Raw genomic sequence first — 17,232 nt, 5'->3', positions numbered from 1 at the left:
TGTTAAGAAAAAGCGATTAAATAATCATTGGAGCCATCCTTCGACAGCAAAGAGCACTGTTACGCTGTTAAGAAAAAGCGATTAAATAATCATTGAAGCCATCCTTTGACAGCAACGAGCACTGTTACGCTGCAAAGAAAAGCTATTAAATAATCATTGGAGCCATCCTTCGACAGCAGCGAGCACTGTAACACTGTAAAGAAAAGCGATTAAAACTCCAAAATTGAAAGTTATCTCTTTCGTGCTTAGTCGTTTTTAGGGAATAATAAAATTTAAACCGTGCTTCAATGTATATATTAATTGTTGGCTAAAACTGCGTCCCATGCTCGGTTTCTTCTTAAGCCTTGGTCTTGGTTTGACGACAAGACGGAGCGTGTGGACGCTCAAAGTTTGACGTCTTGCATGACGGATGGGCGGAGTTTGAGGTTTGACAAACCTGGAAAAGACGGACGGACGAGACCTTTGGGTTCATGCAAGACTGACTATAAGTTTGAGCGTGTGGACGGGCGACCGAATAATTGGTCAAACTTTTACTCTATCTCAGTCTATATTGATGTTGAGAGCTGTGACATTGTTCCTCGCCAGCTCTAGCTTTTCATATACCAGGATATCCGACACTGGTTTCACGATTTCTTTTTGTGAGTTTGTTGTGACCGCCACAACATGATAGAATCGCTTTTCTGTTTTCATTACTTACTTTGCGTTTCATTCTGTATATATATTTACCATAGCTGTATTAAATAATTAGTTCAGAGTGAACTGAACAGATGGTTTTTGTTGTAACAGTTGGAAGTAGGGTTCTGGGTAGGAGTTAGTAAGAGACAGGCTGTCACGTGTGAAAGTTCTTAAGTCTATGCTCCTCGGAAAATATCGGTGTATTCATTATCCTTCGCGTACTACCTAAACTATCGATTACATTGGCTTTGTGGTGTGGTAGCAGCGCAGAAAATTGCGGTAGCGTATGCGCCACAACATAATTGGTGCCGTGACCATTGCCTAAAGTGAGATTATAAGAGCAATATCAGCGCCAGTTACAGTTCCAGACTTCCAGTGGACAAGTGTACAGTTACAGGTCAAGTGTATATTTTTTATTACTTGTTGAAGTTCCTTTTGCTCATCGTTTATATTTGTTCTGCGTAACGCCTTTATCAGTGACCGTCAACTAAAGTCCTATTTCGCCGAAGTTCATTAATCATGGCGGAGGCCGTTGGCGCGTCAGACGCAGCAGCTGGAGATGAAGAAGAATGCATATTAGAGAACTTGAAACACCTTGATAAATTTATGACAGCAGTGAAAGCAAAAACAGGTAATCTGACATTGAAAGCTAGAGATGAGCTACTTCGGCTTAAAGCGAATTTTGATTTGGCAGTGCTGGCAATGGAAGAAGAGCGAAAGGATGTGAAGAGTGGAGAGGAGTGCGTAGCCAAAGGAGCCATCCCGAAGAATAAAAACTACAAGGCAACCTCCGTAAATTCCCAAAACACAGATACTGAATCGACCAGCGAGACAACTCACACACAAAGTGAGACTACGAGCGGCGAAGATGAGGCAGCATTCAAGAAGTCCGGAAAAACCTAACTGAGAACGAAGCATCGCAAACGAAAGGACACGTTTACACAGCTAATTAATGCAGTGAGTAAACTAGATATGAGGAAAACGCCAGCATTGTATAACTTTGATGAAAATTCAGGGATGAAATTGAAGGAGTATCTTGTAATCTTCGAATGATAGGAGCGTAACATGTACCTATTGCGATAGGATCGGGCACGCTGAAGCAAAGTGCAGAGCAAAACTAGGTTTGTGCTTTTGTTGTGGATCTCCTGATCACTTCTCTTACAAATGCCCCAGGAACTCCAGGCGTCAGTCGATAAACCAAAGGCACAACGTCCGACCACAAGCAGCGAACAATCAGGCGATGACCGAAAATAACAGATATCAACGACAGTATTCTAGTCATCAGGATTTACGGGTGCCTGGGTGCGCAGGTTATCACCCACAGAGAAGACCGTCGGGAAACTAAGACGCTCTGGCACAGATGGAGGAATGTCAGGGGCAATATGTAAGAAAACCTCCAGCATGCAAAGGGTTAGTTACAAGTTTATCGAGTTATATCGTAGTTTCCGTTGTTTATGGTAAATTCAATCAAGAAGCTACAGTGACAAGAATAAGAGAGCACTGGCCTATGCGGCATTGATTGCTAAGTGCAAAGAAGTTGATCATGCAGCAAACAAAGACTTTGTAACGAAGAAAATAAACTCTTGAAAAAAAGAGAGTTTGAAGACTATGCCATTGAGAAGAATGTGTCAAAATGAAGTTGTCAATGCTGTCTGGTGCAGATGGGGATGCTGTCTATCAACCCTCATGGCGGTATTTTTTAAACCAATTTCGGGACCACCGCGTACGTTTGCATCGCTTTAACCTAATTATGGTGGCACAAACTGCGCTCACTGCAGCGAGCAGCACTGCCTCCTCCATTTTCGCGAACGCACTAAAAACTGAAGGAAAGTTTGAGCGTGTGGACGCTCTTCAGTCTTCCGTCAAAATCGGTCAAACCTGGCATGACATGCAAGACTGACGATAAGTTTGAGCGTGCGGACGGGACTTAAGATTTGACACCAAGACGTACGGTCACGTCACATGACACAGACTATAACACTCGTCGCAGGAATGTTTATCATGTGAACCACGAGCCGGACAGGAAGATGAGACCACCATTTAACTGATAGTCTGGTCATCTTATGAATTTGTACTGTCGGTGCCGATAACGGTTAATTAAAATGATTCGATGATGGCAGGACAGGCTGACATGTTTACTCGTTTTTTATTGATGTATAATTGGTCAGGTCATTACTTGTCTTCGGAGACCAGGGCCGATGGGGAATTTAGGTTATGGTGTTTCACGTATTAATAATCTTGTTGCGTCGTAATATCCAATGGAATTGATGCTTACGGTTCCTACACTCACGTGTGCTTCGATGGCCGTGATCGGAACATCACCTTCATTGATCAATTTCACCTTCAATGAACATCACCTTCAATGATGCTTTATATCCGATCAAAATTGTAAAGGTATCGTTATTCGCTTTATCCTCTTCATAGATTTCTAAATTGGAATCTAAATTCCAATCTAACTGGAATCTAAATTCCAGTTATACTTGCATTTCCTAATTTTGTATTAATGAATACGAACGAACTGAAAAGTTTTCGATGAAAATATGCCAAATTTTCTTAGCGATTTCTTAGCTTCTATATATTGATAAATTTGCAACTGATTACGATCAATACCGAATTTTGCTGAATTACTGCAATTACAAATAATTACACAACAGTCATAACTGAAAAAACAGTATATTATTATCATTCGTGTTAATTTTAATACTGATAGTGGTAAGTCAGCTTGGAGATAAAGCGGAAAATTGTGCTACCGTTTGCAATTCTCATAAGCGCACGTAGTTGATAAAGAGATTTATGGGAAAAGTTTCAAAGCGTTCCTTTTGATTTCTGACAAATTGACCTCCTGTGTATCGAGTCGTTACCCTCCTATTCTTCTTGAAAATTTATCACGCCGAGTGAGTACTGTCAAATCGAGATTTGTGGTGTAAGGGAACGTGTTGGGATGCTGGTAATTTTTTGTTCAAGCGATACGAGATTTTTATGATTGCATTTTAGTTAGTGTTGATGATATCAGTGTCAAATTTGTGATTTTTATTGGCAAGTGTAAAAAATGGCAATTATGATGCCCTTTGTTTATTTTTATTGTGCTTTTGTTTCAAATGATTCTATTATACTATCACTAGTTACTATAATACATTTGAGTTCATTTGTACATATCAGAAGGCGCCCAAGTCCGAAACTTGGACAAGTTGTGTGGTATTACATATATAGGTCGTAGTATAGGCTTTGTGAACACATGGTTTATGTTTTGTATATGAAGCTTTTTATTATTACTGTTTTATTCATGAGTTTTAACCATCTTTTCTTTCGCTAGTTTAAAGATTGGCAAAAAGATAACGAATTGTCTGAAGTCACTGTATGTAGCTTTGTTTTCATACGCATAGTTTATGAAGAATGTGAAAATGACATTCTTGACATTTTTCCAGATGAAAAAACGCAATTCGTTGATTTTACTTTGTGTTATGGCCTATTAATCCATTCGTTCAGTTGATAGGTCAAAAATTATATATGCAGGCCGTTTTTTCATCCGGTTGATTCACAGTTGTTCCGCACGTCTTTTTGTGTGCAACTGTCAGTTTTTTATAGTTATTTTTCTCCGTACTGCTACTCTTTCCTGCTTATACTCTTTTCATAGCGCTGCCAGTAGCCTTTTACCACGTTCACACATTAAAGCCTTAGTTCTTGTTATTACCTATCTCTTTTTGGATGCCTTTTAGGCGCTCGAGAAGCTCGCTTCACTCGGCGTAAAGGCGAATTAGGCGTGTATCGGCCACCTACTGCATTCAGCCGCTGATTAGAAGCCTTTTGGGGGATTTTTTCGACCAAAAATATCACCGTATTTTGACGCCCGAAATCAGCACCTGATCAGGCTTTTCTATGCCAAACCTGCTCAGACGCTGGCATTAGGCCTTAGCGCAAACGTAACAAGCCCCTGCTTTAGACAAATCAGGTTATATTCAATTTCTAGAACTTCTATATTAGTGCACAATACAACTTTTGAAATAATTTAATTGATCGTCTGTGAGGAAATATTGAATCAACGCGATAACCGAAGGAATCAATTTCAGCAAGACCATGTGATTTGCAAAATAATAAATTGCTAGTTGACGAATCACGTTTACTGAAACAAAACGACGAATTTTCAACAAGTACGTTTTAAATGCTTCCATGCTTCATGCGCACATTCAAAAGCAAGTACAGACAGTCCTACTCGTTCAAATGCCGCATTAAGGGGTTTATCCCCGCACCCGGTAGCCGAAAGCCGTTGGCCGATGTAGACGGCCAGTAGACTTCTAATCGTGACGCGGTGATAGTGTGATAAGTGTCCGAAGCTTCTCGCTATACTTGTTTTTCCTCTTCAACAAGGTGTATGAGACTAGAGAACAATTCAGTTATTAAAATCTTGGCACTTGAAGGCGTTGAACAAAACAAAATGTTTCTCTTTATAGGAGTGCTTATGGAAGTGTTTCATTGATTTGAAATCGCTTGAAGATCATTGTCCTACAAGCTCATGAACTATAGATTTAATCAAAAATAATAATATTCAGCTCAGGGCATGTCTGCTTGACCTGTTATAAAAACAAATCTTTTAGACATGCTCTTGGTTGAAATTTTCAAACATCCCGAGAATTGAATCGATGATTTAATACGAACGTTCTATCTGATTTGTCGAGTTAACCCCTCAGTGGGGACTTCTGACGCGTGTCTGTGCTCGTCAGAAGTCCTATGGGATTTCGCGCTCCCAGGGGTATTGTTCCTGCAAGAGCGCTCCGCCGCTGAGCTCGCGGTGTCTGACCGCGGGTCTCAGTTGTGGGGTTAAGTTATTATGTAGACAGGATTCCTTACATTTCCCTTCACTGCCTCTCTCGCTCGGGCGGCCGACGTCCCATGTAAGCGACCTCTTTCTTGTTCGAGTGTCTTAGTTTCTGTTACTTTTCACTTGACTCTCCTTGTCATTTCGTCTCTTTGAGATGCTAACGCTGCTTCTTTCGAGCCAGCTTCAGTGGACTGGGCAATTGAGACCTTCCGCCTAGCTGGCGATGTCATATTTTGACCTTCGGTGCGAAATAGCTTGATAGCTGAAGCGCTAGTAAACATTATACTACTATCTACTACTTGTCAAATTAACTACGCAATTGGACGTTGCAGTAATTTCGGCAATGATAGAATGTACCAGCCTATGGTATATGCTTCGCATCAGTTGTTATTTGAGTGGCTTTTGCTTATTTGTCTTAGGTTTTAATTATAATTCATCTCGACAACTCAATCAATTTGTGGAACGGAAGGTTCTGCATTTAGAAGATTCGGGTGGAGATTCATGACCAAGACAGGCTGTCGGCACTCTATTGCGGGCACCGCATTGCTTGCAACTTGCGTTATGACATGACTGCAAGTAAAAAATTTACTGCAAGTAAATTTTTTCTTCGGGTGCAGTTACTTTGTGCTCCATTATGTTCGCATCATTAGATTAGTTACTGGTGTAAAGTACAGGAGAAAACCATAGTTATGATTTTTTTGTTATTAACTGTAAATTTTCAAATGTATTGATTGCGGAAATGGCCATCCAATGCAGCAACGTCAAAATGATCACTAGTCCTGAACGTTATGGTTCACTTCTTTCTGCCATCGTTGACGCTGAATTTTGAGGCCCCCGCAGAACAGTTAGACTTCATTTTTTGCCCTCATTTTAGAACCACGCTATGTCGAAATGATTACTAGTTACAAACTGAGTTTATGCATAGAAGCTGAGGCTCCAATAGGCTTTGCTCAGATCTTAATGGACCCATTCACGGACGCTTCAACTTTGAACTCGGCACACTGGGCGAACTGAGTGTGATTTTCGGCGGCAGCGTGTAGCAGCGTAGTGACGTTGCAGAGGGTGCACGAGAGTGAGGAATGAGCTGCACTAGTAACTGTGCATGGATTTTACTAGTTACGTTGAGTCATTCATTTTCATTACTATTTAAAAACTCTCGATTTCCTGAAATTACCCCGCAAATTCCTCATCTTGAATGCAGACAGCAGCTTATTTTTCGCTAGTAGATAAAGCATTCGCTCCTCCGAAGCCTCCGAAGTGCATACACAAACGATCGTACGATGTGTCCTCGTTTACACACAAACATGCGCACTAGGGTGGAAGATTTTAGATACCTAGGCTGATTCCTTCATGATCCGAGGGTCGGTTGAAATTCTTGAATATATGAAAAAATACTATATATGTGTGTATTTTCTATAGCATATATGTGTAATAGTATATATGTGTGCAAGCATTTAATTCCGTCTTAAAATTCTGTCCTAATTGATTGCTAAAAAGAAGGGTGTTTTATTGTGTGCGTGTAAAATTCACGGCACACAGGTCTTTCATTAACATATGCATAATTTTCACCATCGGATATGATGAGCCTTTTTTGAGTTGGACATGCATGAGCCTTTCGGTCATTCTTGAGCCTGTTTTTTGAGTTGGTGAAAGAATTTATACAGGACTGACCAATAAGCACTGGTTGCGCAGCAGTGTGGCGGTGTGATCTTCCTAACCGCAGTCAACACAGGAATTCCATACCATGCAACGTCCCGGCCTCTTCGTGGTGGATGGTCCTCTCCGTGGCAACCCGTTGCGCCCGGAGGCCAAAACGCGGACACAATTCCCGGACCTGCTGCGAGCCGTTTTTTCGGCTTGGCCGCGCTCCCGTGTGGGGCGTCGCTTCGCCCTGCCGTTCCTCCTAACCTCAGCCGCAGCCCGCCCACTCGACCAAGTCACCATCGCCCTCCTTCGCTTGATGGCGGGTATCCATCCTGACCCCTGCCCTGTCATCACTCACCCTTGTGGCATCTGCGAGCGCTCGATCACCTGGCGGGGCACTTCCTTCCTGTGCAATTTCTGCAACATCTGGGTCCATAAACTGTGCTCCGGGCTCAGCAGAGCGTCCCAATATTGCCTCAATTGCCTCGGGTGTACTGCAACTCCCTCCTCCCCCATACCACCTCTCCCTCCTTCCTCCACACCTCCACCCCAGCCGCCCCCCCACTGCCCTCCTCCTGGAGCGCCGGACCCACATGGTCCTCACTTTGCCAACGGACCTTAACCTGCCCTCACCCACTTCCTCCAGTTCAACTGCAACGACCGGCGGCATTGCCCACTTGAGTTGGCCCACTTTTTGTCACCCACTCCATCCACTCCATCCTTGTCTCAGCCAGTCAGAAAAGCAGGCAGACCGATGCCTCTAACCTTCCAACATTCCCTGGCTACACCTTGATCCGCCGCGACAGACCCATTGGTCCTCTTGCAGGCGGTGGCGGTCTCTGCTTCTTTGTGAACCACACCGTCTCGTACTCCCCGATCCCTTCTGACCATTTGTTCCCGGCGATTCAACAATTGAACACCAGGATATCTCTATTTCCATTGATGGTGCACAATTCTACCTCTACAACATCTACATCCCCCGCCCACCTCCTGTTCCCCCGGTTTTTCTCCCTCCCTGACCTTACTGCTCAAGATGGAATCCCATAACACCATTATTATGGGCGACTTCAATGCTCATAACCCAGCGTGGTTCTCCGTCACTCAGGATGACCACGCGGCCGCCCCATGCGAAGCCTTAATGAACCAAGTAGACTCCAGTCAGCTTTTCCTACTCAATCAAGACACTCCCACCAGGCTCCCGTCACAAGCAGCCCCATCATCACCCGACCTTACCCTCATCAGTCCTCATCTGGCCCTAGACGCTGTCTGGACCCTACTGGCCCGCCTCAACTCTGACCACCTTCCCATCTCTATCTCCCTGGACTCCATGAATACCTCCATGAACCGCCCTACTCGCACCTACATCAACTTCCGTCGAGCAGATTGGGATGCCTATGTCGCCGACACCGAGGCTGCGACACCGTGCCACTGCTCCCTGTTCTTTTTGCTCCCATGGAGAGATCCTCTTTAGGAGGATTCTCACCTCGGCGGCCCGTCGACATATCCCTCTCGGATGTAGAAGAGATTTCATTCTCAACTTCCCACCCGCAGCCATCCCTCTCATCCAACAGCGTGACAGGACCCGTGCCTTGAACCCCAACCACCCCAGCCTTCCGGACCTCTACAACAACATCTCAACAGCCATTACCACTCACTCGTGCATAACCTGGATCATGAAGGTCCAGTCAACCAACCTGCAGAAAAACCCACCTAAATTTTGGTCGCTCCTGCGCTCCTTCTCCGGCAAGTCAACCAGACAAGCCCCTAACCAACCCATTTCCCATGCCACCGCAGACCACATCATAGCCCTGTTCTTCTTCCCCCGATTTATGCGGTTTTTCCGCTACCAGCGAGACCCATTCTGCATGTCAACTTACTGAGGCATCAAGTGCCGCAATCCTCTCTCTGGCACACCTCCCCTGTTCACTCAAGATCAGACCAGACCGGCAGTATGGTGCTCGGGTGCCTCCCCGCCACTGGCCCGTACTCCCTCACTATCCTCCACATCCAACACCTGGGTCCCAGAAACATACAGTACCTTACCCAACTATTCAATCTGTCCCTCGCCAAGGTTGACATTCCTGCCATCAGGAAGCTACAATCATTGCCATTCCCAAGCCAGGCAAACCTCCGTCCATCAGCTCCTCATACCGGCCCATCTCCCTCCTCTGCCCATCTGTGAAGGAGCTGGAGCGTCTGCTCCTCCCTTCCCTCAATGCAGCGCTTCCACTGATGGACTACCAACACGGTTTCCGCTCCCTCCACACCACAACATCTGCCCTACTTCCTCTAACCAAGGCCATAGCTACAGGTTTCAACCAGCACAGCCCGCCAACAAGGACAATAGCAAGGCATTTTACACAGTGCATTACGCTCAGCTCATCTTTCACATCGCCTCCACTCCCCTCCACGCCATCATCACTTGCTGGCTGATCTACTTCATCAGAGGCAGGTCAGCCTGGTGCTCCTACAACAGCTGCATCTCCTCCCCAAGTCCGGTTCACGCTGGAGTCCCAGAAGGCTCCGTCATCTCGCCCGTCCTCTTCAATTCCTATATTTCAGACTTCCCCCAGTCCGCCCTTTTAATCGCCTCCTGTGCGGACGGCTTCACAGTCGCTGTGGGGGCAGCAGATCGCCGACGCATCTGCTGTCCTCTCTTCCCACTCTTCCAATGTGGCGGCATGGGCTCGTCGGAACCCAAATAAAAATTAAGAGTGGAGCACCTATGTTTTTAGGATGGCTATCAGCGGACGCCATAGGTGGAGTGACTATGATTTATATAGTGAATTAAGAGTGGCGTGCACCACCTATCCCACACCTATAACCTGCCAATGGCCCCCCTACCCGTAAAACTCTTCTTCCACCAATAACCGCCCATTGGCACCAGTGGCGCATCTATGAGACACCGATGGCCACCTTTAAAATTAAGTCGATAAAAATTTTAATTTAGTTTCAAATCAGATGCTTTCGCATTTACTGATATTGCTTCATACAATCACCGTTCTAAGGGCTACGTATGGGAATCCACAAAGGCATTACAGGTAACAATGTCAGACATGTTGCAGGAACAAATAATCAGAATACCATACACATACCTTGTGAGAAATCGACTTTAAGAAGAAACCTCCCTGCAGGATTCGAACTCCGATCTCCCGCACGCGAAGCCGAGCCTCTACCGTTGTGCCATCGGAGAGGACATGGCAGTCGAGTAATTTTAAAACATTTAACTGGAGTATTGCAAATATTAAATTCGTCAAATGAGAGAAGTTAATGCTGCCGCCGTGATGATTAGATGGTTCCATCAACAATTTTATTTGAACATGCTGCTGCTTTCGAGTAAACACCCGCTGAAAGAAACTTCATTTATCCATAATGATCGAACGATGGTTCAGCTTGGAGTAAAGGCTACGGGAAAATGCATAATAAGCATCGAAGTTTTATAATGTCAACATTACACCAATTCTGACAGCGGTTTGTTTTCGATATATTTTCACCAAAAATATTCTTACGTGAAATAAGGAATTGATATTACTCGATTATTTTGAAATTGTAAGGAATTTTTCAATTCGCTACATAATAAGGTTAAGCAAAGATTTATAATAAGAGAACCATCAAATTTTATTAGGAGAGGTTCAAGGTTGGATCTCCTTAATTGGGTCTTCATCCACGGGAAGCGCCGGAAGTTTTGATGGTAATTAAGTATTCATCCAGAGAAGAAGTTAAGTAGGAAGACCAGGCTCCAGAATTTAGTTCAACTGGACATCAGAATTGAGAGTCTTCAGAATGAATAGAACCAGGTAAGGGCGGGGTCGGTGCTGGCGTCACAGGAACGGCGAAGTTTATACTGTTAGAGAAATTAAACAAGTTATAACACGAGTAGATATGGTACACAAATAGTGACAAACGCAATGATTAAGGCAGTATATATCAATATTCAAATGAGAGTAATGGCACACACCTAAATCTATTCGGGATTCAGTGTTGAACCGTAGTTACAACTGCTAGGCTTAATCAAGGAATGAAGCCCTAACGAAAGAGGAGTGTAAAGTTGGAGGAAGGCTCACCAGAAAGGACAGACAGGACAGTAGGAGGTTCAAATGCACGGGAAAAAGTTAGAGGAGGAATGAAACCCTAAACCTCCATCTACCTATACTAGACCCTAAGCAAATGACCATAGTTAATTTATCCACCTTAAACGTCCCAAATGGAGGTTATCCCCAAACATAAATTATGGTGAGCCTAAGATAAATCCTACCTAGATAATACACGAGTAATAAATAGTTAAGTAAATCCTGCTAGAAACCACATTCACACAAAATTATAAGACAGTAGAATAAAGGTCTCAGCAAGGATTAGGAGCCTGTGGACGCTGAAGATGCGTAGTCCAATACTCAGGTCGCAGGTAAGATTAGAGATGTTGCTCAGTCGGCTGCCGGAACGAATCTGAGCTAAGTTGAAGGTGAGCTACCTCGTCACCTGGGCAACAAATGAAGGCAGCAATGCATTCGAAAGTGGTAATTTCTTACAAAATTTCAGGCGTGAAATACCTGCACCACTTCTAGTCACTATTTTTCTCTAGCCTAATCTTCAGCCTATTGCGTATGAAAGATACCGGGGCCACTTTCTTAGAAATTTAGAATTAAAATCTAAAGAATTATCTGACTGAATATTAAATTTCACAATCGAAGTCAGGATGGATAACCGAATTTTTACTCGTATCCACTGCGTAAAAAGGATACTTTTAAGACGAGCAAATTACCCGGAAAGCACATGTTTCAAGCAGGACATGGTAAAGATTAGTGGGAAGCTCAACGCCGACGTGAGTCAAGTTAACCCAACCGGTATGAACGTGTGCTTACTGGACTCCTCGCTGCTCGATGTCTAGCCGCTGTGCTTTACAAGACGCCGAGCCGCTGTCGACTACGCTCGCTGCGCTTGATGCCTAGCCGCTGTGCTTTACAAAGAAGCCGAGCCGCTGTCGACTACGTCAACATGGCTTTTGAGTTTAGATAAATGGGGCATCTTGAGAATATTGTATAATGGAACACACTTGATTGATTCATACAATTTATACTTAATGATACAATAATTAGTCTCAATTGATCGCACTACTTCCAACACAGCCAGTTGGCGCATACGCAAAATTTACATTAAATTTACGCAGTATTTCAGGTGAACATGTAAAATTTGATTCGCCGTCATCTATGGAAAAACTGTATTTATTGCAACAAAAATTTTTCATTGTATATCGCGCAATTTATATCAGTCTGATACATGCATGGCCAGTGGCTTCACTTTGGCGTGACAATTTTTTTAACACCTTGCTTCTCTCCATCAATTTTATTGGAACCTACCTAATTCACGCTAAATTTTCATACCAGAACTTAATCTTAAAAGCCAAGCACACAAAACGAAGTCATGGTTTCGTCTTGATCTCGAATGACTCGCAACCCAATAACACCTTTCTTTTTCATCCTTCTCTTCCATGTCGAACAAGGCACGAGCATCATCACCACCACTCAGAGTTAGATAGTGCTTGGCTCAGTTGTTCATAAATCCCACTGTATATAAAAATATTTTTGAGGGTAACTGCTGCATTAAAATTAGCATCAATGAATCAAAATTCATTGCAACGAACGTTGAATCCTTGAATTGATTTTTACCATCCTTTCATACCAATCTTTCAGAAGAACATAATGATTACTGTGGGACGTCATCGATAAGTTGTCAATCTGATGTTGTGATGCATAGGAAACTACTCGATAGGACACTCCATTAAACGTATTCGATCCATTAATGATAATCCATGTATTAGCTTGTGTGAAATAAAAAAATATTATCATATTTTATTGTTCAATTTCCTTTGATGCAAAAAACAATTTAAGGAGGCGGAAAGAAATTAAAGCGAATCTGGGTAGTAATCTGGATACCACTGCGCTCGAGGTATTAATCAGTACCAATTTGAAGTTCATTGTTTTTTTTATACCTTAGATTTTTATGTATGCTGCATAAATTTTAATACTTTAGTTCAAGCGTGCGCTCTTATTAGCGCATCTTCTCATTCATGTAAAAAAAATGCCCTATTGTGCTCGTCATGTCTGTACGTCTGTCTGTCCGTCTGTCAGCCCAACCGTGACTTCACGTTTTCGTCGACGAGAAAATGCGCTCTCTGTCACTCACTGCAGTGAATACTGAGTAAATATTTTTTTGAATAGTGATTACCATGCACCATTCATTTTTCATGCGCTTGAGCGCCATCGAACAGATATTTAATCACTTCTCGTGTTCACAGAAGTTTTCAATTAGATAAGAAGATTCAATTAAGAAGATTCGAATGTTAAATAAAAGGTAATCCAATAAAAAATAAATTATTAGTTGGCATTCTCTACAATTTTATATCATGCTTGAACGTTGTGGCGAAATGAGTTAAATTCATTTTGTAAATCGCTATTTAGATGCGGTCAATTCATTACACCATAAAGCGGACAAACATCGAATCGCCGGACATTAAAGTCAGTATATTTATTCTAGATGACATCTTCATAATCCAACAGAGTACTTAGCCTATTGTGTTAATTTAAACAGTCTATTATTGAGGAATATGAATGTTATTTAACACATTCCAGAGTATTGTATCTTATTAATTATGTCAATCAAGATTCCCAGTTTATTGTTCAGCAGATTATTAATTAAATAGCATTAGGTTAGAATCATTCTATTATGCTCAACAGCATTTTCTGTGAGATGAAAATCAGTATACGTCTATTTATGAACACAATTGACTGATATATATACAGTTTAATCAGTTCCTATTCATGAAATTTTCCAGAATCCAATCATTTCGATGCTGTGAAATTTTCCTTAATTTTCACTTTTCTGTCGGTGCCGACAATATTTAATGTTTATTTTCTTAATTTTTTCAAGAAAAGTTATTTTGGTAAAAAAATTTAGCACATTATTTACCCAACATTTCCTAAACTTCTTAAACACGTGTAAACCTCTAATGCAAGCTCATTCTGTTACTTTCAGTAGGAGTAAAAAAAAGGAATTTTTTTAGAGTAAATGTGATTTTAAAATACGCAAATGCCTAAAAAATTTGAATTTCTGAAAAAATCATAGGTATAGTTTCACAAAATAATTGTGAATTTCTGGAAAAAATTAAACTGAAACAGTTTCACGAAAAAATTGTTAAAACATTATTATATGCGTTATACAAATGCACAATATTACGCTCAAGCTCGTTTTTTTTTACTTTGGAGAGACTTGTTGATTTTCCCCACTCCCACAAATCCGCACGTTAACTATACATCGTGAAAAATAAGTGAATGAGATAAAAGATCTGTTGGAGACTTTGCACCATAGGCAGCGCGAATTAAATGATAATGCTCTGTATGTTGTAGCGCTAATAATTTCAAGTGTCTAGAAGTGCCGAATAAATGAAGCAGGAAGTAAACATTAACATATTTTTTGTTTCTCTATCCCCGGCTCTCCCATCGCTTATTCCCTAATAAAAATTGAGAGTGGCGGCAATCGATGAATCACCGATAATTTATGCTGTCGGAATCATCGAATCTCTTGTTAGCCGCCGATAAAAGTTTGCCCAAATTGCACCGTGCTGTAAGGAATTTGCCACTGCCACTATTTGTAAAGATGGAACACCAAAGAGACCAGCTGCCTTTTGCCCCGCTTGTTTTTAGAAAATATCGCGCCAAATGAGGCTGGTTTCGTTATTATGCTAATGCTTGAGTTTTCGATTTATCCTTTTGTTTTATGTTACTCTCATGCATTTCAGTTGCAGATACCACAACCCACAGATATTGTCTCTTTTTGCATGGTAATTTTATTTCGTATCTTGAGTAACATCATAACCTATTTTACCACGTTTTTCTTATTTTCGCTTCGTGTCTGTCTGTCTGTCTGTCATCAAAAATTCAAACCTTAATTTAGAGCACTTCTGATGATCCTAGCAACTTGAAATTTGGCGTGCATGCTTATGCTGCCTAACAATTCAAGATTTGATCATAAGAAGTAATAAGTTAAAAAAAATGAAAAAATTAAAAACTCTAAGAATGCACAGATAGAAATAGAGTTTTATGTCGAACATCCAGAGTTGCCAACCCTGGAAAATGATTTGAATTGCTAAAATTGCCAAACTAAAAAGTTTTTTCGGGTCTATCAAGCATATTTGGCCAATCGGGTCATTGAATTCTGAAAACAGCTTCTAAATAGCGGAGGAATGCAGCAGATGCCCGATTAAAGCCTGATTTACCTCAAAGGCAACTTGATAGACAGCGGAACGACCCAAATTGGAATCCGATTTTCGACTCGGTAATTTTTGTCGAGTGAGTTGCTCTAAAACGGCGCCGACCGCTGTTATAATTTATGTAGGGTGTGATACCCTAAAACGGCGCTAATTAATTGCTCTAAAAGGCGCTAATTAATGTCGTGTGTGATGCCTTAAAACGGCGCCGACCGCTGCTCTATTTTTGCAATAAGAAAAGAGAGTAAATAGAGTCAGTCATCTACCCCTAAAAATAGCATTGAAACGTTGAATGCTACTTGTATCATTACCATACCAGAATGCTTCCTGGTAGTAATGATTTAAGTAATCATGTGATTACATTATCATTTGATGATTCATTCATGTGAAGTAATTTGCATTATTTCTATCACTGACTTCATGGTGCATAAGAATCAGTTCACCCAAATGAATGTACGTTATTTATGACCGTTAATAACCGTTTTCATGTGTTCATTTTTAGCTGTTTTTACTTTTCGAGCAAAAAGACAATATGTCTTTGTAATTAATATTATAATCAATTAATCATCAATTATTATCAACAATAAATTTATGTAAATAATAATAATAATTGAGATTTATAATATAATAATATTCAATTCTGTAATTACATATAGTCATGCGGAAATTCTCACCTCATATACAGGGTCCTTCAAAAAAAGTCCCTGATTTCAATAGGCTTTTGCAAAACTCATACGACACATACAGAACAATTGTTTTTATTTGTGAATAGCTTATTTGATGCTATTTTATATCGCTTAGTACACTTTACTTGGTTTTGATAATTATGTTTGATAAATGATGTCCCCCATTGTTAAGACATTCACGAAGTCTTTCCCTGAAGTTGCCCAGAGTTATTCGTGTAACTTCCCTTGGAATGGCTGCCACTTCCTGCCTAATGGCATGTTTTAGTTCTTGCAGATTTCTGGGACGATATTTGTACACTTCAGCCTCTAGGTAGCCCCACAGAAAGACTCACACTGCTCACACTGCTCGCCGGTCCATGGAAATGTTGTTTTCTGGACGTCTTGTATCTTTTAAAGAGAGTTGTTTTCTGGACGTCTTGTATCTTTAAGAGGAGACATTTCCTGACCCCCACGGTCACCCGACTTATCACCTTGCGATTTCTTTCTGCGGGGCTACCTAAAGGCTGAAGTGTACAAATATCGTCCCAGAAATCTGCAAGAACTAAAATAAAATAAATAAAACAACCTTTAAAAACCACGTTTTCTTAACGGATAAAAAATAAAAACATTTACTCTTACATAACAGTACATAACATTTTATATAACTTAAATGTTATGTAGGAGTAAATGTTTTTCTTTTTTGTCCGTTAAGAAAACGTGGTTTTTAAAGTTGTTTATTTATTTTATTTCACTATTTTTAGTTTGTAACAACCGGAAAAACGTGGTGTTTTAAAAATATTTTAATATTTATTTATTTTCTACTTTTTAGTTAGCAATTTTAGCAATTCAAATCAATTTCCAGAGTTGGCAAGTGCTGATGTTCGAGAAAAGACTCAATTGCAAACCGTGAATTTTTGGTGTTTTTTAACATTTAAAAAAAAATTCAAATTATTATTTCTGATGATAAAATCTTAAATTGTTAGGCAGCATAAACATGCTTGCCAAATTTCAGCTTACTAGGATGTTTAGAAGTGCTCTAAATTAAGGTTTGAATTTTTGATGACAGACGGACACGGAACGAAGTCAAGAAAAACGTGGTAATAACATGCCATTAGGCAGGAAGTGGCAGCCATTCCAAGGGAAGTTACACGAAGAACTCTGGGCAACTTCAG

At 41.2% G+C, this 17,232-nt stretch overlaps 1 long non-coding RNA gene across 1 annotated transcript; it reads right to left on the bottom strand.

Moving 5' to 3' along the window:
• Positions 1-10,734: 10,734 nt before the first annotated feature.
• LOC125179471 lies at positions 10,735-11,576 on the bottom strand. Its single transcript, XR_007157280.1, has 2 exons — positions 11,094-11,576; positions 10,735-10,979 (listed from the first exon to the last, which is right to left on the bottom strand). It is a non-coding gene; the product is annotated as an uncharacterized LOC125179471 (long non-coding RNA).
• Between the last annotated feature and the right edge of the window lie 5,656 nt (positions 11,577-17,232).

This window comes from Hyalella azteca, unplaced genomic scaffold (genome assembly GCF_000764305.2).
Source record: "Hyalella azteca isolate HAZT.00-mixed unplaced genomic scaffold, Hazt_2.0.2 contig17822, whole genome shotgun sequence".
Taxonomy (NCBI): domain Eukaryota; kingdom Metazoa; phylum Arthropoda; class Malacostraca; order Amphipoda; family Hyalellidae; genus Hyalella; species Hyalella azteca.
Note: the sequence above shows the minus strand (reverse complement) of the source record. Positions and strands in the feature narration are given on the sequence as shown.